Source organism: Pleurodeles waltl, chromosome 3_1, assembly GCF_031143425.1.
Source record: "Pleurodeles waltl isolate 20211129_DDA chromosome 3_1, aPleWal1.hap1.20221129, whole genome shotgun sequence".
NCBI lineage: Eukaryota > Metazoa > Chordata > Amphibia > Caudata > Salamandridae > Pleurodeles > Pleurodeles waltl.
In genome coordinates, this window is record NC_090440.1 from 1,411,131,932 (window position 1) to 1,411,158,746 (window position 26,815).

Here is a 26,815-nt window from a genome sequence, read left to right on the forward strand (position 1 = left end):
CTCCAGCAGGTACATTAATCATCAGAGTTATCTTGATGCTTTTATTTTTTCCTGAAAGCTGCTGAATGCACATGGAACTTTGCCTTTCAAACTTTTGCACAAATGAAGTATTAAATATATAAACAGGCAGCGAAAGGCCCCTGCTGGAGCAGTGCCTTTCGGCCGACCCAGGCCTCCGGATCCCCTGGGAAAATGTCACGGACCCTTGTGGTCTAAGAACCACAGGATGGAAACCACTGCTATACATCACTCAACTGTATGCAACTCCACTCTATACCACTCCATTGTATGTCATTCCAGTGTATGCCACTCCAGTATACCACAATATACTGTACCATAGTAAACTTTACAACACTATGCTATAATATATTGTACCACATTCCATGTAATAACACTCCAAACCACAAGACTAAACTGTAGGAATATTACAAATGTCTTACTAACATTATAAAAGCCATTGAAATTCACAAGAAAGGCAAGGGTAAAGATACATTATAGTTAGGAAAGGTTTATTTATGTTTTGTATACAAACCCAACTTAAACTACACAAACAGAATTTTTTTAATTTACAATTATCTCTTAAATGTATGATTTAAGCACCATTTACACACTTCTTTATTTTTTATTTGTGACAAACTCAACTTAAACTACACGAACGCAGCATAACATAAGAAATTGAAAAGTTATAGTTATAGGTTATATGTATCATTTATGCACCACTTTCAAATTACTATCTCATATTTATAACTCACATTTATACTTACACACCACCTATAAATTATTATCACTCATGCATCTCCATACAGAGTCTTGTCACCTCATTCACCACACTACATTAACTATAACTCAGCCCTGCTCCATGCACTAGTTATATCCATGGATATTATTTACGTTATATAAGTGCATCAATTAAAACACTCATGACATTTGAAATTATGTTATTTGCCATAACACAGTGCATGTTAAAGTGGCAAGTCATAGTTAATGCAGTTTGGCGAGTAAGGTGACAAGACTGTGTACAGAGGTTGTTCTGTTTTCCCATTCCCATAGTCCGTAGACATCATTGAGGGGTTGCAGCTACGGCCCTTATTTTACCCTTTGCAACTCCTAGCACTGCCTTTGTGACCCCTGGCCTCAGAGGTGGCAAAATCAGTGCCAGGAAAACAGTGGCAGATTGTCCTTATGGACGTTGTTTGGGGCTCCACTTCCCTGTTTTCAATCAGTTTGTATCATTACACAACTATACTAATAGTGAATAATACTATATTATTAACTGTTAGTGTAATGAAAAATGGAGTACAGTTAGCTGGAGTGCTGCCCTCATTGGTAGCTGAGGTAAGCAAAAAACACTTTTTAATGTTTATTGTGTGGAGGCTTGCAGGTGAGAGTGTCTTTATGTAAAAGTGAGTGTGTGTGTATGAGTGAATGAGTGTGTACATGTAAGCATGTGTGTATGAGTGAAAGTAAATATGGTGAATTGATGTTCATGACATAGCCATTCCCATACCTCCCCTAATCCACTCTCTTTACTTTGTCTCTGTCTAACCAATTTTGCTCCTTTGCCCCATATCAGCCCTTATCCTGTTTTTCCTTTTTGGCCATTTTAACTTCATGTTTTCCATGCAACCTTTCTCCCTTTTTTAGCACTTCTTTTTCTTCCACTGACTTCTCCTTTCTTTTTCTCTTCCTAGCCTATTTTCATCATTTCCTGTCATTATCTTCCACCATCATTCTCCTCTCATTGTTTCACCTGTTTTCCTGTTTTTCTCCCACCCATCACAGTCTGCCCCTCTGAGAGCTCTCTTTATGTGCTGCTATTTAGCTAATCTTCCTCTAAGCAATGTGGATGGCAAAACAATGGTCACACTACAAGCAGTGTAGCAGCTCTTACCAGATTCAGTGATGGGGCACAAGGGGGTGAGGTGGAAAAAGGAATGCAGGTAGGGCATGGCCCCATGTACCACCAGTGCCAGTTTTAGGGTGGTCCGACTGATGCTGCCGCACAATTTGCCAAGTTCTGGATACTGCATTTTGAAATATTTGAGAAGGTTAAAAGCAAGCTCCAGTGGTAATTGTGTACCCAGCAATGTCCAGGAAATAATACACAAGTCAAGATAACTCTAGTTTTTAATGTACCTGCTGGAGCATGATGATTCCTACACCTTGTAGCCTAGTTGTCTTATGTAACATTTTCTATACATTGAATTACACACATGTATGATTCGTTGTCTCTGCATAGTGTGTGTGTGTGATGTAAAGTGCCCTGATACTCTACAGTGGTATGAGTAGTGCTATGAAATTATACATGTATGAGAGGGGCTATGAAGAGATGAGGGCCACCCCTGGAGGGAAGTATTGTGGGAATCCATAGCGAAAGAGGTCATTGGGGATACCAACAAAGACAACTAAGATTGTCGCACCAGGTTCCATCAGAACTAAACCTGGTTCTGTCAGACACCTCTCCACCCCCAATCAATACAGTGTAAAGAAAGACAGTGTTTGAACAAATTTCTCAGTATGATATGTAGCTTGTGTACTGTTCCTACACCTACTATCTAAGCCTGATTTAATTATATTTACTGGCCTTCCAGCCCAGCATTTGACTAGCCTTTCAAGAAGTCTGGCTGTCCAGTCTTGAACTGTCAGTTGGCCAGCTTATGAGGCCAGTGTGAGGACCTTTTATTTTTTGGTTCGGTGTGCTGTGACACCACCAAAAATACCTAGCCAATTATTGGTCCTTTCAAGCTTGTGCATGTGGCAATGCTAGATTGTCCGTAAGTTCAGTCCAGTACTGTGCAGTTCAAAAACTATTCTCCTTCCTCCATTAGAAGAGTTCCATTGGCACTGATTGTGTGAAGACACTATTGTGAGGTCTCAGAGCGTGGGTGCCGTGGACAGCTTAAAGTTGTCAGATTTCACAGGCTAGCTAGGTTTGCACTAAGCAAATGCCACTTACATAAATACAATGTATAATTTTGGTGGCGAGATGAAGAGCAAAAAAAGTGAAGATCCACTTTTTCTGCTTCTGTGAAATGTTGCCAAATAGTGGCATGTGATGATTTATGGTGGTTCACAGTGTTTTGCAGGGTTGTGCGTGGGTGGGAGAACCAACTTCTACAAACTCCATTCAGCCGAACAAATTCAGAACAAGCATTTGCAATGCAATAGGTCTCGCATTTGCTGGAGTTAGACCAATTGGCATTGTAAATACATAACTGGATTTTTCTTGCCATATAAATTTGTCAAACTTGCCGCATAATTTGGTACTCTCTGCCACATAATTCCAACGTTGCACCCCTGACCTGGAAAACCACCTGTATGTCAGGTGTTAATGGGAGCACCACTCTGTGAGTGATGTACAGCGGGGTGTGAGAAACACCTTAGAAGGGCTAAAGGCTATGAGGATGCACCCTCGAGAGCGAATGTGAGGTGGAGCAGAATAGGCGATGGAGGCATCCCCGTTTTGTTTCCAAGGCAGCTTGCTATTAAGAGACAAGACGCACACTTATGTGACGGAGAGTGGGGAAAGCAGAGTCCATAAGAGCCACTTCCGGACTGCTCCCTCCTATGCTGTCAGTGGAATGTAGAGCAGGCCAGCTGTCGGGGTTGCGTGGGAATGTTCTCAAGTTAAAGGGACATCTTTCCAAAGTATGCGCATGCTGCAGGGTTCTCACAAGAGTCTAAAACGTATCTGAATGCGTGTAGTTAAACGCGGTGGCTCCTTAAGTGAAGGTCTCATTCGCTGCGCTCTTCTTCCTCCTGTCTGTCTGGTAGGAGCAGAACAGGCAGTTCAATGTGCAGTCGAAGCCCTTCACTCACTCTCCCTCGAGAGGGTTAACCTGGATGCTTTTAATGTAAAACCTGGTCATTTTCCAATCGACCCCACCCAGTTTGCTGCTGGTTACTTTTATTTGCACTGTAGCAGATCTTACTCTTTTAGGTTTTTAGGCGTAGGGGGCTATATCAACGAGCTATGTTTTAGTTAATGAAATGGGTTTACTCTTCCCAGGCTTTAAAAGCCTGTGCCTTTATTGAAATATAGCGCCTACTAGGCTCATTTTTCTGTGTGCGCCGGGTTTTGTCATTTCATCTCGGTGGCCTGAACCTTATTGAGCTGTGGAGTTATTATGCCGAAGATCAAGGAGTCTGGTGACAGGGTGAAGCCAAGATTATAATGTATATTTGATTTTACCACTCTAGTTTCCAGAACGGACATCGCTTAGAGCTAAACATCGGCTAGCCGTGTATCCTGCTGTGGGAAATATTCTTTTCTGTTGGAAAGAGACACATTGGGGTGCTAAAAAACGGATGAGAAATGTCTTTACATAAAATACTTGTACCTCGCGTTGAGAATACTAGCAGCAAAAACACTCTCCTTTCAATCTTTCTAAATCATGAGATTATATAATGACAAGCAGCAATAGGCTTGGAATGCTATTATGGGTCGCATAAAAATAAGGCATTGCGCGAGATATAGCAGATCGCTATGTACAGGGTTTGTGCCCGTGTAGCTAGGTGGCGTCTCTGCCCTCCTTTGGTTTACGCACCCTGGGCCGAAAACCCCCCTTCATCAAGTAATATATCCAAAGTGGTTTAAACCGCCCCCTTCCCTGCCAGCACACACACACCTCTCCCTAAGGTGGTCTTTGGACACACATATTGCTTTTTGGCAGCGAACAAAACGGAGAAGGAAGACTGGGTTTTGCCCCGGATTTTGCCCCTTTAAGCAGGAACGTCGAGATTGGCACTATGGTGTTTTGGTTCCACAGCTCAATTCAGCATTCCATTCAACTCCAATGCAACAGCAAAAATGAAGCACTTTAACCCCTTCGCTGCCAGGCCTTTTCCCCCTCCTGTGCCGAGCCTTTTTTTGGCTATTTGGGGCAGTTCGCGCTTAGGCCCTCATAACTCTTTGTTCACATAAGCTACCCACGCCAAATTTGCCTTCTTTTTTTCCAACATCCTAGGGATTCTAGAGGTACCCAGACTTTGTGTGTTCCCCAGAAGGAGGCCAAGAAATTAGCCAAAATACAGTGAAAAGTTCGTTTTTTTAAAAACAAAAGGGGAAAAAGGGGCTGCAGAAGAAGGCTTGTGGTTTTTTCCCTGAAAATGGCATCAACAAAGGGTTTGCGGTGCTAAAATCACCAGCTTCTCAGCTTTCAGGAACAGGCAGACTTGAATCAGAAAACCCAATTTTTCAACAAAAGTTACCATTTTACTGGGACATACCCCATTTTTACGATTTTTTGTGCTTTCAGTCTCCTTCCAGTCAGTGACGGAAATGGGCATGAAACTGATGCTGGATCCTAGAAACCGAAACATTTCTGAAAAGTAGACAAAATTCTGAATTCAGCAAGGGGTAATTTGTGTAGATCCTACAAGGGTTTCCTACAGAAAATAACAACTGAAAAAAAAAAAAGAAATTGAAATTGAGGTGAAAAAATCTGCAATTTTTCTCTACGTTTTACTCTGTAACTTTTTCCTGCAATGTTAGATTTTTTAAAGCATTATACCGTTACGTCTGCTGGACGATTCTGGTTGCGGGGATATACAGGGCTTGTAGGTTCATCAAGAACTCTAGGTACGCAGAGCCAATAAATGACCTGCACCCTGCCTTGGGTTCTCATTCTATACCGGGTATACAGCAATTAATTTGCTGAAATATAAAGAGTAAAAAATAGCTATCAAGAAAACCTTTGTATTTCCAAAATGGGCACAAGATAAGGTGTTGAGGAGCAGTGGTTATTTGCACATCTCTGAATTCCGGGGTGCCCATACTAGCATGTGAACTACAGGGCATTTCTCAAATAGACGTCTTTTTTACACATTCTCTTATATTTGGAAGGAAAAAATGTAGAGAAAGACAAGGGGCAATAACACTTGTTTTGCTATTCTATGTTCCCTCAAGTCTCCAGAAAAGAATGATACCTCACTTGTGTTGGTAGGCCTAGCGCCCGCGACAGGAAATGCCCCAAAACACTGCGTGGACACATCCCATTTTTTTACAGAAAACAGAGGTGTTTTTTGCAAAGTGCCTACCTGTAGATTTTGGCCCCTAGCTCAGCCGGCACCTAGGGAAACCTACCAAACCAGCACATTTTTGAAAACTAGAGACCTAGGGGAATACAAGATGGGGTGACGTGTGGGGCTCTGACCAGGTTCTGTTACCCAGAATCCTTTGCAAACCTCAAAATTCGGCTAAAAAAACACATTTTCCTCAAATTTCGGTGACAGAAAGTTCTGGAATCTGAGAGGAGCCACAAATTTCCTTCCACCCAGTGTCCCCCCAAGTCTCCCGATAAAAATGGCAACTCACTTGTGTGGGTAGGCTTAGTGCCCACGAAAGGAAATGGCCCAAAACACAACGTGGACACATCCCATTTTTTTACAGAAAACAGAGGGGTTTTTTGCAAAGTGCCTACCTGTAGATTTTGGCCCCTAGCTCAACCGGCACCTAGGGAAACCTACCAAACCAGCACATTTTTGAAAACTAGAGACCGAGGGGAATACAAGATGGGGTGACTTGTGGGACTCTGACCAGGTTCTGTTACCCAGAATCCTTTGCAAACCTCAAAATTTGGCTAAAAAAGCACATTTTCCTCACATTTCGGTGACAGAAAGTTCTGGAATCTGGGAGGAGCCACAAATTTCTTTCCACCCAGCGTTCCCCTAAGTCTCCCGATAAAAATGATACCTCACTTGTGTGGGTAGGCCTAGCGCCCGCGACAGGAAATGCACCAAAACACAACGTGGACACATGCCATTTTTTGACAGAAAACAGAGGTGTTTTTTGCAAAGTGCCTACCTGTAGATTTTGGCCCCTAGCCTAGCCGGCACCTAGGGAAACCTACCAAACCTGTGCATTTTTTAAAACTAGAGACTTAGGGGAATCCAAGATGGGGTAACTTGTGGGGCTCTGACCAGGTTCTGTTACCCAGAATCCTTTGCAATCCTCAAAATTTGGCTAAAAAAACACATTTTCCTCACATTTCGGTGACAGAAAGTTCTGGAATCTGAGAGGAGCCACAAATTTCATTCCACCCAGCGTTTCCCCAAGTCTCTCGATAAAAATGATACCTCACTTGTGTGGGTAGGCCTAGCGCCCGCGACAGGAAATGCACAAAAACGCAACATGGACACATCCCATTTTTCGACAGAAAACAGAGGTGTTTTTTGCAAAGTGCTTACCTGTAGATTTTGGCCCCCAGCTCAGCCGGCACCTAGTGAAACCTAGCAAACCCGCACATTTTTTAAAACTAGAGACCTAGGGGAATCCAAGATGGGGTGACGTGTGGGGCTCTGACCAGGTTCTGTTACTCAGAATCCTTTACAAACCTCAAAATTTGGCTAAAAAAACAAATTTTCCTCAAATTTCGGTGACAGAAAGTTCTGGAATCTGTGAGGAGCCACAAATTTCCTTCCACCCAGCGTTCCCCCAAGTCTCCAATAAAAATGGTACCTCACTTGTGTGGGTAGGCCTAGCGTCCACGAAAGGAAATGGCCCAAAACACAACGTGGACACATCCCATTTTTTTACAGAAAACAGGTGTTTTTTGCAAAGTGCCTACCTGTAGATTTTGCCCCCTAGCTCAGCCGGCACCTAGGGAAACCTACCAAACCAGCACATTTTTGAAAAGTACAGACCGAGGGGAATACAAGATGGGGTGACTTGTGGGGCTCTGACCAGGCTCTGTTACCCAGAATCCTTTGCAAACCTCAAAATTTGGCTAAAAAAACACATTTTCCTCACATTTCGGTGACAGAAAGTTCTGGAATCTGAGAGGAGCCACAAATTTCCTTCTACCCAGCATTCCCCTAAGTCTCCCGATAAAAATGATACCTCACTTGTGTGGGTAGGCCTAGCGCCCGCGACAGGAAATGCACCAAAACACAACGTGGACACATCCCATTTTTTGACAGAAAACAGAGGTGTTTTTTGCAAAGTGCCTACCTGTAGATTTTGGCCCCTAGCCTAGCCGGCACCTAGGGAAACCTACCAAACCTGTGCATTTTTTAAAACTAGAGATTTAGGGGAATCCAAGATGGGGTGACTTGTGGGGCTCTGACCAGGTTCTGTTACCCAGAATCCTTTGCAAACCTCAAAATTTGGCTAAAAAAACACATTTTCCTCACATTTCGGTGAAAGAACGTTCTGGAATCTGAGAGGAGCCACACATTTCATTCCACCCAGCGTTTCCCCAAGTCTCCCGATAAAAATGGTACCTCACTTGTGTGGGTAGGCCTAGCGCCCACGAAAGGAAATGGCCCAAAACACAACGTGGACACATCCCAATTTTTTTACAGAAAACAGAGGTGTTTTTTGCAAAGTGCCTACCTGTAGATTTTGGCCCCTAGCCTAGCCGGCACCTAGGGAAACCTACCAAACCTGTGCATTTTTTAAAACTAGAGACTTAGGGGAATCCAAGATGGGGTAACTTGTGGGGCTCTGACCAGGTTCTGTTACCCAGAATCCTTTGCAAACCTCAAAATTTGGCTAAAAAAACACATTTTCCTCACATTTCGGTGACAGAAAGTTCTGGAATCTGAGAGGAGCCCATTCCACCCAGCGTTTCCCCAAGTCTCTCGATAAAAATGATACCTCACTTGTGTGGGTAGGCCTAGCGCCCGCGACAGGAAATGCACAAAAACGCAACATGGACACATCCCATTTTTCGACAGAAAACAGAGGTGTTTTTTGCAAAGTGCTTACCTGTAGATTTTGGCCCCCAGCTCAGCCGGCACCTAGTGAAACCTAGCAAACCCGCACATTTTTTAAAACTAGAGACCTAGGGGAATCCAAGATGGGGTGACGTGTGGGGCTCTGACCAGGTTCTGTTACTCAGAATCCTTTGCAAACCTCAAAATTTGGCTAAAAAAACAAATTTTCCTCAAATTTCGGTGACAGAAAGTTCTGGAATCTGTGAGGAGCCACAAATTTCCTTCCACCCAGCGTTCCCCCAAGTCTCCAATAAAAATGGTACCTCACTTGTGTGGGTAGGCCTAGAGTCCACGAAAGGAAATGGCCCAAAACACAACGTGGACACATCCCATTTTTTTACAGAAAACAGGTGTTTTTTGCAAAGTGCCTACCTGTAGATTTTGCCCCCTAGCTCAGCCGGCACCTAGGGAAACCTACCAAACCAGCACATTTTTGAAAAGTACAGACCGAGGGGAATACAAGATGGGGTGACTTGTGGGGCTCTGACCAGGCTCTGTTACCCAGAATCCTTTGCAAACCTCAAAATTTGGCTAAAAAAACACATTTTCCTCACATTTCGGTGACAGAAAGTTCTGGAATCTGAGAGGGGCCACAAATTTCCTTCTACCCAGCGTTCCCCTAAGTCTCCCGATAAAAATGATACCTCACTTGTGTGGGTAGGCCTAGCGCCCGCGACAGGAAATGCACCAAAACACAACGTGGACACATCCCATTTTTTGACAGAAAACAGAGGTGTTTTTTGCAAAGTGCCTACCTGTAGATTTTGGCCCCTAGCCTAGCCGGCACCTAGGGAAACCTACCAAACCTGTGCATTTTTTAAAACTAGAGACTTAGGGGAATCCAAGATGGGGTGACTTGTGGGGCTCTGACCAGGTTCTGTTACCCAGAATCCTTTGCAAACCTCAAAATTTGGCTAAAAAAACAAATTTTCCTCACATTTCGGTGAAAGAACGTTCTGGAATCTGAGAGGAGCCACAAATTTCATTCCACCCAGCGTTTCCCCAAGTCTCCCGATAAAAATGGTACCTCACTTGTGTGGGTAGGCCTAGCGCCCACGAAAGGAAATGGCCCAAAACACAACGTGGACACATCCCAATTTTTTTACAGAAAACAGAGGTGTTTTTTGCAAAGTGCCTACCTGTAGATTTTGGCCCCGAGCTCAGCCGGCACCTAGGGAAACCTACCAAAACTGTGCATTTGTGAAAACTAGAGACCGAGGGGAATCCAAGATGGGGTGACTTGTGGGGCTCTGACCAGGTTCTGTTACCCAGAATCCTTTGCAAACCTCAAAATTTGGCTAAAAAAACACATTTTCCTCAAATTTCAGTGACAGAAAGTTCTGGAATCTGAGAGGAGCCAAAAATTTCCTTCCACCCAGCGTTCCCCCAAGTCTCCCGATAAAAATGGTACCTCACTTGTGTGGGTAGGCCTAGCTCCCAGGAATGGAAATGGCCCAAAACACAACGTGGACACATCCCAATTTTTTTACAGAAAACAGAGGTGTTTTTTGCAAAGTGCCTACCTGTAGATTTTGGTCCCTAGCCTAGCCAGCACCTAGGGAAACCTACCAAACCAGATCCCCAGTGCCTAGTGGTTTCTGCCCACCTTGGGGGTTTCTGCCCCCCTTGTGGGCAGATTCAACTAAAATCAGCCGATTTGCCCCCAAGGGGGGCAGAAATGGTCTAAATACAATTTGCCCCTCCAGGGGAGCGACCCTTGCCTAAGGGGTCGCTCCCCATCTCTAAATAAACAAAAAAAAAAAAAAAACACAAACAAAAAATTAGCCCTGGCGCCTAGAGGTTTCTGACCCCCCGGGGGCAGATCGCCTAATAACAATAGGCTGATCTGCCCCAGGGGGGGCAGAAATGTTCTAAAATAATTTTGCCCCCCTACACCTCCCGGGGAGCGACCCTTGCCTACAAGGTCGCTTCCCTTGCATGACGGCGCCAAAAAAAAGATCCCTGGTGCCTAGTGATTTCTGCCCCCCTTGTGGGCAGATTCACCTAAAATCTGCCGATCTGCCCCCAAAGTGGGTAGAAATGGCCTAAATACAATTTGCCCCTCCAGGGGAGCGACCCTTGCCTAAGGGGTCGCCCCCCATCTCTAAAAAAACAAACAAAAAAAACTAAAAAAATTGTCCTGGCTCCTAGAGGTTTCTGCCCCACCTGGGGGCAGATCGGCCTAATACCAATAGGCCGATCTGCCCCCAGGGGGGTCAGAAATGGCCTAAAATAAATATGTCCCCCCACCCCCCAGGGAGCGACCCTTGCCTACAAGGTCGCTCCCCTTGCGTGACTGCCCAAAAAAAAGATCCCTGGTGCCTAGTGGTTTCTGCCCCCCTTGGGGGCAGATTGACCTAAAATCGTCCGCTCTGCCCCCAAAATGGGCAGAAATGGCCTAAATACAATTTGCCCCTCCAGGGGAGCGACCCTTGCCTAAGGGGTCGCTCCCCATCTCTAAAAAAAAAAAAAAAAAAAAAAAACACCAATTTTTTTTTAGCCCTGGCCCCCAGAGGTTTCTTCCCCCATGGGGGGCAGAAATAGCCTAAAATATATGTGCCCCCCCACCCCCTCAGGGAGCGACCCTTGCCTACGGGGTCGCTCCCCTTGCCTGACGGCGCAAAAAAAAAAGATCCCTGATTGACCTAAAATCGGCCGATCTGCCCCCAAAGCGGGCAGAAATGGCCTAAAATAATTTTGCCCCCCCAGGGGAACGACCCTTGCCTAAGGGGTCGCTCCCCTTACGTGAAATTCCCAAACAAAAAAAAACCTCCCTGGTGTCTAGTGGTTTCTGCCCCCCTTGGGGGCAGATTGGCCTCATAAAAATAGGCCAATCTGCCCCCAAGGGGGGCAGAAATGGCCTAAATATAATTTGCCCCCTATGGGAGCGACCCTTGCCTAAGAGGTCGCTCCCCACACCTAAAACAAAAAACAAAAAGAAAAAAAACAAAATTATCCCTGGTGCCTAGAGGTTTCTGCCCTCCCTGGGGGCAGATTGGCCTAAAAATAGGCTGATCTGCCCCCAGGGGGGGCAGAAAAGGCTTTAAAAAAAATGCCCCCCCTGGGAGCGACCCTTGCCCAAGGGGTCGCTCCCTTATGGCAGTCACATTTAAAAAAAAATATTCCTGCTGTCTAGTGGGCGTTTTGACAGCCGGATTGCTTTCAATCCGGCTGCCAAAACGCAGAGAGAGACTTCAAAGGGAAGGAAATACATTTCCTTCCCTTTGAAGCCTCTCTTGGCCTCCCCCACGTGATCGGAAGCGAAAATGCAAAGCATTTCTCTTCCGATTGCGCTGGAAGCTGAGCTTCCAGCGCGATGGGGGTGGCCCTGTGACAAACAGCGCACGCTCGCGCGCTGATGTCACGGGGGTGGTCGGGGGTGGAAGGGGAAGGGCTTCCCCTTCCATCCCTGCCTTTGGGGGGGTGGGGGGGAAGCACACAGAGGGGGCGAGAGCGCTCCCTCTGAGCTGTGTGCCGAAGACGTAATGGTTACGTCCTCGGCACAGCAGCACTGTGCCGCAGGACGTAACCGTTACGTCCGCGGCACAGAACTGGTTAAAGGAGGGATGTTGCTTATATTTTGTGCTGGAACTGAAAATGTCCTCTTATTTGTTTATAATTCTCGACATATATCCGAGCATGCAGTCAACTGTCACCTCATGCATCCACAGACAGAACGCAGGCTGTTACCTCAGCACTGCAGGCCTGATTATGACACATATTCCTTCTTGTTGTCACGTGATCCGGGCTTGTTTTTCAAATCTCAAAGCAAAACAGCAAAACAAAATTCTACTCTTGAATGGGACTAATGGCTGTCCTTTTAACTGCCTTCTCCTCTCAAGAATCAAAAGCCACTTCTGCAGGCTTACGCTGTTTAGCTGTACTGGTTATCTTCTGTCAAAAACCTACGAAGATTGTTGTCAAAGTCGGAAGACAATAACAAAATTGAGCTAATCTTGAATGTGAGATGTTCTTTGAAGCCTCGCTGATTGACAACAGCCTTGTAAAACACAGGGCTTAAAGCGCCCAGTCTGTTTTTCATCAGTGAGGCTGCACTACATCAAAAGGGGCATGCCCTTACGTTGTTGCAGGGCACAGAGGACCAGGGCTGATATCAGGAAGGCTCTGTAAAACCTGTGACAGCAGGCACATGCGCATTAGCGTGTGTGCCTTCCCAAAGTGCGTGATTTTGCCTGACACTTAAGCAGAGCGAGGGTCAGAGATGCAAAATGTAGTGAAGGCCTAGTTTGATCTAAAAAAAAATAATTTGGAATGCAATGGTCTCGTGTTTGCTCGAGTTAGAGCTCTTAGCGTTGTAAATTACTGACTGGACTTTTCTTGCCACACAGACTGAAAATAACAAGAGGAAGAGAGCGAGAGCGAGCTGACCCTGGAAAAGCCCCCACGGCTGTTGGTTTATGTTTACAGAGGGAGCTGGTGGGGCGGAGGGACTGAATTTACACCCACAGTGTAAGACAAACAAGCCAATACTAAAAGAAAAAGTCCCCTTCAGAAAAGATAAACAGGACATAGCGTAATAAAACAGTAATTATACAGTAGTTTGTGCTACTCCCAAAGAGAAAAAGGCAGTACAAAGAGACAGAACTGGCCACTAGCAAGCAAGGATTTTTGAATGAAAGTGGAACCAACAAATGAAATTGCTGGAACTCACAGTATAAGTATACTTAAAAAGTATACAACATATCAAAGGCTATGCTCGACCTAAAAAATGCGGCAAAGTTCTATTGCCAAATTTTTTCCCAAGTGAAGGTTTTGAGGGTTTTGCATTTTGCCAGAACATTTCTCGGAGCGCTACCCCATCGACAGAAGGCTGCCTTTTGTCCCTTCCTAGTTGTGTATGATGGGAGTCACACACTGCTTTATTATTATTGAAGTGGACAGGCTGTGAAGCACTTCATTGCCCAACCATCACTCCTACTGTTTGCAGGTCCCATCTGTGAATCAGAAAGGGCAAGTAAGTACAGCTCACAACCATTGTTAAAATTCACAAAAAAGTGCATCACAAAACACGTAATTTTTTGTGAGTAATCTTTTTGTTTATAGATTGTAAGATTACATATTTTTGAACATTAGGTCTGTGTACTTTGGACATTACAGCATTACAAATAGCACAGCAGGAGGTAGTATAGTGATCTGCCCAGAATTATACTATAATTTGTTCATATTGAAGCTAGAGCTTGTACAAAGACATTTTCTGCCAGATTTAAAAGGCCCTAGCTTCCTCTTAGCACCACACTAGCCTCATTTGTTTACACTAATGTGGCTTTAAAGACGCCTTTCTCCTTCGCCATATGTATAAAGTGGGCAAATGCTTGCATTTCACCAATTTGTAACCCCTTGTGCCACATTATGCCTGTGCAGGCATAATGTATGCAAGTGGGGGGGGGGGGGTTCCTCCACAGGGAGGCCTGTAAAAATGGTGCAGTGAAATTTACAACATTTCACTTTGCCATTTTCCAGTGTCTATTTTAATGCTTGCTCAGAGGAGACATTAAAATGGCATGCCCATTACTTTTAATGGGCCTCCCTTTACTTTGCAGGATTAGAGCCACAATTTATGGTGCTAATCCTGCAAAGTAACACAATAGCATCATAAATCCTGATGCTATTGTCCTAATGTGCGCCATGATCCACCATATTGTAAACACGACACACACAGGAGCATAACAAAAGTAGAGCATCACAGCTGATGTACCACTTTCTTTTAGATCTGGCCCTTTGTTTTTATGGTCAACCAAGACCAGACTCACCTTTGTGCCCTTGGAAATTTTCCCAGGTGCGCTGCAGGCTGTTTCAGGGCAGAGTGTACTGCTATGACCCAACAATTGGCCCATAATATCCATTCTTGTTGCTGCATTTTGCAGTGTGATACAGGTTAGTAAATTTTTTCTGGTGCTGATTTTGCTTTCTAGACCAGCCTTGAGGTAAACAATTTAGGGCAGATGTACGAAGCCATTTTGCAGTTGCAAACCCTGAAATTTGCTGAATCACAGAGTTTGTGATTGCTAAATGGTTTCTGGAATATATTAAACCCATTTTGAAATCATGTAACTGGTTACCTAATAGCAAAATGGGCTTGGAAGGGCATAACAAATCCATATTGGAAATTGGCATTTTTAGGGCATCTCTTCCAAATAGTAATTCAGTATTTTATGTATCAATAGTTTGTGACTGAAATCTGGTTGCAAAACATCAACATTTTACTGATGGTAATTCATTCGTAGGAGGTAAAGTTACAAAAAAAAATTATTAGGAGTAGGCAGTGGTCCAGGGGATCACTGTCTACTCTCAAACAGACTTTGTTTTGAATGCAGGCTGCTTTTCCTTTAATGAAACCATTCTGCATTAAAAAAAATAAGTGATCACAAACATTGTGGTCTGCTGACTCCAGCTGGCCACCATCACTCCGATTGGACCAATCAGAGTGGATCACAACTGGTGACCTACCTCATGAGTATTGATTAGACAGTTTGTATTGCAACCCACTACCATTTGGTATTTTGTGAATTGACCTATAGGTACATAGTGTAGTGAATCCTAGTTTGTTTTAACGGGATAACAGGAGTTAGCTGAGCCGTAGGCTTGTAAACTCATGCCCCGTCACCCAGTGACTTTTAGCCTACTTAGCTTGCTCTGTCTTAGTCCATTTAATTATTTATTTCCTTTAAGATGGCGGCCTTGTTTATAGTTAGGCTACTTGTCATGGGTTCTATTATCAGTGTCATTGCGCCAAGGCGTCAAGATCAAGCACGAAAGGCAAACATATAGTAGGTATTCACACTTAGGGATTTCCCCTCTCTATACTTTCGAGGGATTGTTGATATTAATTGCCATCCCAAGCATGCCTGTTATCTATTGTTATGAATAACACTTATGTCAGGGGACCTTGTAGATCTGTATAAATACAACACACTTTAGATAGATAATCAGAGGGATTCCGACCAGAGGGCATTGCCACCATCGATGATACCAATGCTGCAGTCATCTTGACGCTGACCCAGTCTTCGTGTCCCTGCGGAGTCTGAGATAGAGACCTCATTCCAAGGTAACGAGGGTTGGGGGCTCCTCTCATGGACACAACTTTGGCAGATTAGGTTTAAGAAGCCCAGCTCTCCTTTAGGTAGAAGGTTAGACCTATTTTCCTTAGGGTACTAGGGCTTATTCCATCTTTTACATATACATATATTTCTTTCATATATTGCACAATGGTGGGGGTCTTTATAACAATGACTCTCTTCTTCACAATATTGTTGCTTGGTATATTCATTATCCTAATCATTGCAGTTCATGCAACTTATCACAAACTGCAGTTATGTTGAATAAAAACTATTATAACTTCACTGCATCTGTGTTATTGCCTTTGTTTGTATGAGACATAATAAATCTATGAGAAAAGGGTCCTCTCCGTTTAACCACGACAACCCTGAGATATCGTACTTGGAGTCCATGCATAAGCGACTGCTACAAATCACATTTTACTATTGTGTTTCTGGTGAGGTACTGCTAGTAAGCCGGTAAGTTTTGGACAACAGTTACAACTAGTTGTAGGAAGAGACTTAGGGGGTCATTCCGACCCCGGCGGGCGGCGGGCGCCTCCCGCCAGGCGGAAGCCTCCAAAAGACCCGGGGGTCATTACAACTTTCCCGCTGGGCCGGCGGGCGATCTCCAAAAGATCGCCCGCCGGCCCAGCGGGAAAGCCCCTGCAAAGAGGAAGCCGGCTCCGAATGGAGCCGGCGGATTTGCAGAGGTGCGACGGGTGCAGTGACACTGAAAATCTTTGTGGGGCCCTGTTAGGGGGCCCCTGCACTGCCCATGCCAGTGGCATGGGCAGTGCAAGGCCCCCCAGGGGCCCCACGACACCCGTTCCCGCCAGCCTCTTCCTGGCGGTGTAAACCGCCAGGAACAGGCTGGCGGGAAGGGGGTCTGAATCCCCATGGCTGCGCTGCAAGCAGCGCCGCCATGGAGGATTCCCTGGGCCAGGGGAAAACCGGCGGAAAACCGCTGGTTCCCCTTTTCTGACCGCGGCTTTACCGCTGAGGTCAGAATGGCCCGGGAAGCACCGCCAGCCTGTTGGCGGTGCTTCCTCTGCCCTCCACCCTGGCGGTTTGAATCCGCCAGGGTCGGAATGAGGGCCTTAGTCACCTACAAACGAAAGTACTGTCATCCTGAGACCAGCAGTCTTGCTCAGAGCAAGAGTCCAAACTACGACAATAGGTTGGTTCGCACAGCTCTAAGCTGCTAGTGACAGTACCGGTTGCAATTTGACACCAGTGTTTTGGGACTATTGTTTCACACATCTGACCCTCAGATCCGATTCCACTTTGATTGCTGTACACTATGTGGATATTGCAAGCAACTGAGGAGATCCATAACCATATAAAGGCACAAAGCCAAAGGCTGCTTTTCTTTATAAGGCTATGGAACTCCAAGGTGTCGTGCAATATCCGTATTGTGTACGCCAAGTTGTACTTTATCCCATGTAATACATGGTCACGCTAACACCTTTCCCACAAATTACATAAAACCTTGGTGTGTAGCCCTTTCATATGAAGAGTGTGCATATTTTCAACCATGAAGAATACAAATAAAACCTCTAGTGCAAAAGTAAACACATCAAAAACATGTTAGATATTTGTTGCAAACAGATATTAAAAATAGTTACATACAGATCATTTTTTTTAACGAAAAAATAAACGCTTCAGTACCTCGGAATGTGCAGAAACATGCAGACAGAATCTAGCTTTTCTCTATCGATCTAAGGAGTGCAAAAAAACCTTTTTTTGGCTTGTCATCGAAAGCGAGAAAATTAGAGCAGAAGAAAGAAAAGTAAGATTCCATTTTCTTGGTTTAAAGATGTGCTTCAGTTATGAATATGCTCCGTGACCTGACCTGTCTTTCATACTGGTTGCTGGGTCTGACAGCAGGCACTGTGACATCAGAAGTCAACGGTAATAAAGTAATAACGTATAATAGTTTGTCACGACTCATTTCTTTATAATCGGCGACTGGGGGGCATGACAAGTCATGGATTATAAATAGGAGACTGGCACTTATGCAGGGCTTACAGACTTCCGTGCATTTTAAAAAGCTCTTACAACAAACAGCGTTGTGTTTATAGCTCGGCTTGTCACAAGGATCCCCACCAGCTGGCAGACAATCGCAGGTGTATTTAGAATGCAGCTTATACTGAAGTTTGCGAAGTGGCAACATTCTTTCTAGAGCACAATTTTGGGAAAAACCCAGCTTCATAGGTAACATCTAGGCATGCTGCTGTGTGGCATGTAACATGGTTTCGGCAGTCCATTGGTGTAGACCACTTAAGCACCAGATCTTGCACTGTATTAGTACAGATCACATAGTTTATGTAGTAATGTGGAGCAGTTTACACAATATACAATAGACGACATAAATCACTATCTAGACAAGCATTCAAACAGGGATCACAACATTGCCGTGAGTAAAAGTATGCTACATGATACATTCTTGATGGTTAACCAAGTCAACCCCCTTCATGGGCGTGCCCATCACCTACAATTCTATCTACATGCCATTAGCGCCACTGGAGCGTCACTTTTGCTGATGTTATGGTGGCGTTGTTCACTGCGCCATATTTACACTACGGCGATAAGCCACTTTTTGTGGCTTAATGCCACCTGGTTAATATGGGCACCTTTGCGCCGTTTACTGCAGGAGAGGGGCGTGCAATGGGTGTTGCACCCATTGCTTTTGACACTGCCCCAGATTCACAAGAATTCGTAAATCTGCGGCAGCATCAAAAACTAACGCCACCCAATGGATGGCGTTAGTATGGCGAAACTAGGAGAAATACTTTTTATTTCTCCTCGTTTTTCCTTTTTCTATGTGTGCTACATTCTGCGCAGGAAGGTGTTCCTTCCTGCACATAAACAATCATTCAATAATGACGATTTGCTCCTTTTATGTGTTCTGCATTTAACAGCACACATAGAAGTAATAAATTACCATTATAGATTGTCTATGTACAGGAAGGAACACCTTCCTGCACATAAACAATCAATCCCTCCAATGCAGACACCCTTGCACTATGGTAAAGGGATGGTTGTGCTGGCTGCTAAATTTAGCGCCAGCGCTAGGGAAAACTCAGGGGTGCGCAGTATTTGTGTAAATACAGCGCATCCCTGCATTTCAGAAGTGGCTCGGCGCTGCCAATTTTAGTGCTGTGCCACTTCTGTGTAAATATGCCCCTTAGTGTTTTTTGTGATTGGCAGAAGATAGATCTGTATTGTACAGTGCACTACTTGTCCTTGTTGTGAAAGGGAACACTGTATTGTTGTGTGACTAAGGCCAGATTCGCTTTTCAAATGTAATGCAACCAAATTCTCCCAGACTCTTGAAACACTAAGGTTTACTTAGCTGTGAGCCAACAAAAGAAAATGTGTTCAATCTTGGAATTAAGAACTCTCTTCACAGTTTTAATGTGATAACACGTTTAGAAGATTGCAGCGGTATCAGACGTTGTCACCTAATAAGCTTTTGTTGCAGATGTTGTTCCCCGCTAGATTCGTCATCCCCACCCCGCAGGAGTGCAATTGCGTCACATGTCGCAGTGAAGCTGAGCGATGGCCAGGATCATGTAATATCTCTGGCCGCCCTTTAATTTATTTCCCGCCGTGTGCAGTAGTGTTGTGAGAGACTCGGAGGCACCGATTCCACGACAACACATTACTCCACGACTTCAGATTAGTTAATAAACTAAACTGTCAAGATCTGGTAAAGTGCTTCTTTGTCATGGATACTAAATATTCCTCTGTTTTTTCCGGAGATATATGGCTGTGTTTGGAATTGTAACCGAAGGTACAACTCAACAGGATGTTCTGTTCAGCGTGGACCTTAAATCAGGGCTCGAATGCCAGGAAATTCATGAGAAAAGGAAAGAGGTGAAGAGTGAAAAAAAGAGAAGCGAAGAGGCAATGGCAGGGAAATGTCGAGCATGAGTGATAGATAAAGGTTAGAGAGGGGTGGTAATATAAGGGAGTGAAGAGATGGTGTTAATAAAAATGGATGGCATTAGAGAGCAAAACAGAACGAGAACTAAGGGTCGGTGGCAGAAAACTAAAATATAGAAAATGCATTAGTTGAGAGAGGGGGTGGGCAGTTACATTAAGGTGGTGGATGTGCGAGGACTAACTGTGAAGAATGAGAAAGGATTGCGCGGCAGGAAAATTCTGCATAGGGGGAATAACATAATATCCAAAAAGGAGAAGATTTGGTAGGTAAAAGGAGTGTTTGTAAATAAAAGCATTGAGAGGTTGTTTGAAAGAAGCAGAAATTAAGAGACCTATGGGCAGTGCTTTAAATTGGCAGGCACTATTCGGTACTGAGTGTCTGCACTTCTTTAAAGTGAGAGTACCTGTACTTCTCTGCACTGTTGAAATACATTTAATGTAAGAGTACCAGTACTTCTCAGGTGCAAACAGGTACTCTAAATAGTGGGTACCTGCACTTCTATGTTTCCAAATAAATCAATGCACATGAGAGCTATAAGCAGGGATAAAAATTATCACCAGCCAAGAGACATTCGAAAAACGGTAGATGTCTATAACCTGAGCATAAATTGGCCTTTGAAAGCAGAAGTAACGGCTGTAGGAAAAAACTGTGCTCTCAACTGCATTTTTACCATTCTTGGAGTATAACTATTTATTTATTTATTTGCATGATTAATTAAAATCTTAGCAACAAGAACAATAATAAAATAGTATTAGAAAAACAAAAAGATTCTGACTAAAACATTAATAAAAACAATTAATAAACGTAACTGAACACTTATAAAACCCCAAACACTTTGAGCTTATCAATTAAATGTGCGTTCCAGATATCAAGTTTACGCATGTGGTGTGTGCAGTCAAGAATTTGACGAGTCTGCAGATTGTCTGAGGATCGGTTGAGTCAAACATTTTCATCACTGCTGGCCGACACAAACAAATCCCATTCCTCTTGAAAACTGATTTTAGCAGTTGTCGACGTGCTTCTTTTAAGGCCGGGCAAATACAGATCAAGTGGACCATATCCTCCTTGGCACCAGTGAATAGCCTGCAAGACGTCTCATCTCCTTTCTTCCATGATGGTTGATCCGCTCTATATGGTAGAGCTCCTAAACGAAGCGCAAGCAGGCGATGTTTGATGTGAACTGCAAAACTTGAAATCAGGTATTGCGATGGTGCCAGGGTAGTGTAAGTGTGCATAAGAAACCAGACGTGCAAGGGTTGTGCAAATTTAGATTTGTCATTTAGAAAGGATTGCAGACCTATTTCCTTGTTTAACACACAACACAAGAGGGGATATGAGATATTAGAGTCCCATAGGTGCATCATTTGTGTCTCTTGCAGGGAATTTTGCAAATACCCATTGTTAACTGACTTTGGATTATTACAAACTGAATTCCATAAAACCACAACTAAAGGTCTAACAGTGTTTCTGCTTATGTTATACCAGGTCTTTATTATATGAGCTTTCCTGTCCAGCTGCTGTTGTTTGATGCCAAATTCTAACCTGACCTGTGCAGGAGAAGCAGTACGAGGAAGATTAAAGTCTTGCTTATAAGTTTTTATTTGTTGCTGATCCAGAAGCCAGGCATCTTTCCCGTCTAGGGCTGCGCTTCTGTATGTAATAGCTGGGACGAATTTGGCTGACAGGACAGACAGTAATGGTTTGTACGAAGGCCCTTTTATCCTTTTGGCTAGAGCGCAGAAGGTGACCGCCAGGGCTTTACTCCTCTGTGCAATGTATTTTACGGCACGAGGTTAGCCTTATTGTCTATAGTAAAACCCAAGTATTTGTAGGAGCGAGTCATTTCAAGAGTAATGGCGCTCAACTTTATTTTGTTTACAAAATTAGAAGGGAATCCTATAGACATAGTTTTAGTCTTTGTGGTGTTGATTTCTAATTTGTATGTCATTGCAAAGTCACCCAGGGTGCTGACCAGCCACTGCAGCCCTATTTTTGTATGGCTCAATAAAACGATGTCAGCAGTATACGAAAGGTGCAATATAGCCAAACTTCCCAACCTTGGAGAGTGTGAGTTGGTCGCGTCCAGCTTTGGGGAGAGATCTGCCAGGAAGAGGATAAAGAGGTGCAGGGCCAGAACGCAGACTTGTTTTAAACCTGTATTTGTTGGTATTCTCCTTTAAATTTTTGAGCCATCTTCTACCTTGATCTGCACCCAAGTTTTGTCATATAGCATTTCGATACTCCTAAGAATCTGCTCTTGTAAGCCCCAACTTCACAGTTTACGCCAGAGAATTGCTCTGTCCACCCGATCAAAGGCACTTTTGAAGTCCACAAACCATAAATGTAACTTTTTCTTTAAGCATTTTGCTTTGTCGGCGATGTCACTTAATGTGAGGATATTAATCACTGTGCCATAACCCTTCCGGAAACCAGTTTGATTCAGGGGAACAAGGTTATTTAAATTAGACCAATTTAGCAGATCGTCCAAAATTAAGGTGGCAAAATATTTGGCCTCACTGTCGATTAGCGCAATCAGTCTGTAGTTGGCTGGGTTTATTCTATTAGCCCCTTTAAATATTGAATTGATGATGGATCCCCTCCAACTGTCTGGGATGGTTCTATTACGTTCAGCTTCAGAATATAAAGTTGACAGTGTGGTTGACCAGTACTCAGAATCTGCCTTAAATATAGCTTGAGGAAGACCATTGGGGCCGGGAGCCCCATCCCTGCGGCCCCTCCTGATTGCTAGGGAGACTGCCATTGCTCTGACAGATGGCTTTAGGGTTTACAGAGTCCTTCAGATACAAATTTACTTCAGATGAGAGCGGTTTGAAAAAGATGTCGGCCAGGTAGTCCAACCATTTGTCCTCAGGAATTGATGAACAGTTTATTTCTCTTGCCTGCCAGCCAATACCGTTGACTGTTGCTAAAAAGGCCCTAGAATTGGCCTTTCTTGAATTGTGAAGTAATTTAAGCCAGAAGTTATCCTCCTTTTTAGTGCGTTCATACCATACCTGATTTTTGTAATTTTTTCGAAGAGCCTTTATTTGTGCACATGAAAGAGCTGTGAAAGGTCTATCTTTTATTAATCTGAGCTTGTGCCTCAGTTCCTTTCTTAATTTTAGGATTTTTACTGATAAGCTTCACAACATCATCCGATTATAATTTGGAGATTGACGCCTGTCAGAGCCAAGTGAAGATAACAAAAATAGAAAGACGGTCCATACTTCCACAGCTGGAAAGTCCTGGCACGTTGTTGATTGAAACAGAGTTTTTATATTTTCACACAACCGTGGTAATGAGTACTCCAACCAAATCAGGCGGTTTAAGTTGATGGATGTAATTATTCATAGTTCAATAGCAGCTGGGAGAAAGTGTGGGGCATTCAAGTCCAGTTCTATATGTTGATATGAGTGGTCACTGTGGAGAGTAGGTTTAATTTTGAACTTGCTTACATGAGCTAATAATGGTAGAGACACGCCTGTATAATCTATTATGGTCGCAGACTTTGTGCTGTGATGAGTGAAGCTTGGCGGCGTGTCATCTTTGGTCCTGCCGTTTAGAACCCTCATGCTCTGATGCTCTAGTGCCTCTACCAGTTGTTTACCCATTACATCCAATCTCTTCTCTACTGGCAGAAGTTGTGGCAGCACTGACCATATAGCATTTTCCGCTGCCAGTTGCTCATCCGGTTTGGGAGTGTATTAAGTTGGCATTAAAATCACCCATCACTAAAATGTCCCATGTTGGGCGGGCGCATCTTATCTCTTCTACCTTGTTCAATAGTTTCTCAAAAAGGAGGGTTTTCCGATGTTTCTGCGGGTGTGCATAAACATTAAAAATTACTAACAGGGTGTGCCGATTATTGCCTAATTTGATTATAATGGCCTGCAAGTCGCTTTTTGAAAATGCCAGCTGCTCTGTTGTGGCATAAAGTGCTGTGGAGATATACGTGGCTAGACCACCGCTTGGCCTCCCCGATTTGTTTAATATTTTGGCACTAATGTGGTATAATAGATACCCTCTTAATTGAATCGGGTCTACTAGCCAAGTTTCTTGCAGTACGAATATAGAATAGTTGCAGCTGGTTATTGCTAAGAACCCGTCTGTATTGATAGTTTTTGCTCCGGCGATGTTCCAAGACATGATGGTGACTGCCAACCTCTGATCTGCATTTTCTGCATTGCAAATGCTAGGTCATTTATTCCTTCTCAAATTTGAAGTGTGAGCCGTCCACCTCCATTCATCCTGAACTCCATTCCGTGCAGTTGGGAGGTCAATGGAAGTTTTTTAATTAAGTTCCCCCCGGTTTAACTGCCACTGTTCAAACGCCGCTGAATTCGGGCCCCATACGGATTCATGGGCCTTTGACTCAAATTTATGATTTAACTTTTCTCTAGTGCTTGACAGCAGGGGGAGAGGATAGCGTAATCTGGATGGTTCTGACAGCGGTATGCCCCAAGTTTCGAATTTCTGTTTTACAGCCATAATTGATGTAGCTATTTCCCTTGTTTTCCAAGTTGTTGATGTTTGCTTTGGCCTGTTTTGAGAGCAACTGGAGAGGAATTTCACAGACATTATGTCTGCGGATACGATCTTCTGAGTTGATGGCACCTCAGCCAGGAGCCTCAGGATGTTGCTCCTAATCAAGCCATCTTGTTGACCCAGTGATATGTATTGTGGGGTTAGAAGGGCCTGCCTTGATTCCCAGTCGTTCTCGGCAGGATGGATGTGTTGTTATTGGTGGGGGCAATCTGTATTCCTGTATAACGTAGGCCTTCTCGGCTGATCGCCCTCCCACTGGCTACTACTAGGGACCATTTCTGATATGTCCGTTTGTTTAGTTGAAGAAGTCTTATTTTGGTGTTCGGTTGCAAAAATGTGTGCGTTTTGAAATGTAACTTTTGTAGTTGTAAGCCCGTGATCGTTAGTGATTGTGACCACCCTAGAAGGATGGTTATAACTTGGGTTTGTCAAGGTCGTTTCCCTGCTAGTGATGTTAATGCCGGACTGTGTGCCATATGATGAGGGGGAGTATAGTGTCCAGAACCCATTGTTTTTAAATTAGGTGGGCAGAAGGTTAGTCCACGTTTCCTGCCTTCAGAAGTATTTTGGTGTTCCTGAATAAGAAAACAATGAAACTGGAAGCGCCATACAATGTTGCTGCCATTTTGAACATTGACCGGTCTTTCTGATGAAGAAGTTAGTTAACTTAGGTAACTAGTTAACTTCTAGTTAACCCTAGAGGAGAAAACAGTTCCTCATTCTATGCATGTTACATGTTCTTTGTGTATAAAAGTAAAGCTGTCACTCCAAGTGCTGATCAAGACACATTTATTTCTCACAGTTATAGGCAAATGTAGTAAATGGGAATACCACGTGTTGAATTTCACAGTGTAAGTCCCTTTTTTATTTCAATCTTTTTTGTTGGTATTCATACTTCTAACCACTAAAGGTCAGATTTATGGAAAGTGGCGCTGCCCCTTAGCACCCCACTACCACCACCATTTCGGCACTGACTGGAGTTTCAGTTATCTGTGTTTACCAATGTCACTGACCAACATTCCACTTTAGCACTCATTATTAAAAGCCTTCCTTTCTTTTTATTGTTTCCCACTTACTCTACTTTAAAATTCCCCATGGCTGGTGCAACCAACTAGCTGGATGCAATTCATTTGACATAGATCCATTGTCTTTGGCTACTAAATGGGTATAGTAAACATACAATGTAAAGGCAAGCTGATAAAAGGGTTCACCAAATTTCATGATGTTTGACTGGAGAATTCAGCTTTCTAACATCCCAGATTACTGGGCACAGCATCACTCGTTCATAAATCACTCCAATCCAATCCACACATCACCTTCCACCAATTTTGATCTTGACATGCGTGTGTAGGAGGCTGGCCTGGCTTGTAGTGGGTACCTTGTGGTACTTATACCTTGTGCCAGGTCCAGTTATCCCTTGTTAGTAGAATAGAGGTGTTTCTAGCAGCTTAGGCTGATAGAGGTAGCTATAGCAGAGCAGCTTAGGATGAACTAGGAGACATGCAAAGCTCCTACTATACCACTTATATCATATAGCACTATATCATAAGAAAACACAATACTCAGAGCTACTAAAAATAAAGGTACTTTATTTTAGTGACAATATGCCAAAAGTATCTCAGAGGATATACTCCCTTAGGAGGTAAGTAATATACACATAATATATAGACACAAACCAAAATCAGGTAAGTAACAGTTAGAAAAGTAGTGCAAACAATGTAGAACACAATAGAATGCAATAGGGAGAAATAGGCCTAGAGGCAACACAAACCATATACTCCAAAAGTGGAATGCGAACTACCAATGGACCCCAAGCCTAGTGCAGTGTGTAGAGGGTCGCTGGGAGTGTAAGAAAACACTAAGGGTGTCCAAGATACCCCACCCCAAGACCCTGAAAAGTAGGAGTAAAGTTACCCTACTACCCCACAAAGACAGTAAAGTCGAGGTAGGGGATTCTGCAAGGACAACAACTGCTACCAAAGCACTGAGAACGGATTCCTGGATCTGAGGCCCTGTAAAAGAAGGGGACAAAGTCCAAGAGTCACGCAAGTATCCAGGGGGACAGGAGCCCCCTACACCCCAGATAAAGGTGCAAAAGGGCTGCCTCTGGGTGGAAGAAGCCAAAGATTCTGCAACAACGGATGGTGCCAGGAACTTCCCCTTTGGTGAGAAGATGTCCCATGGCGTGCTGGAGGTTCCAGAAGTGTTTTCACACAGAAAGACCGCAAACAAGCCTTGCTAGCTGCAAGAGTTGTGGTTGAGGATTATGGGTGCTGCCAGGGCCCAGGAAGGACCAGGAAGCCGCCCCTTGGAGGAGGAGACAGAAGGGGCGCTCAGCAACACAGAGAGCCCACTCAGAAGCAGGCAGTATCTGTAGAAGCACCTGAACAGACACTTAGAAGATCTGAGGACAGCAGTCAACTCAGAGTCACAAAAGAGGGTCCCACGATGTCAGAGTCCAACTCACCGAGTTGGGCAATGCAGGACTGAGTGCTGGGGACCTGGGCTAGGCTGTGCATGAAGGAAGTCTTGCAAAAGTGCACAG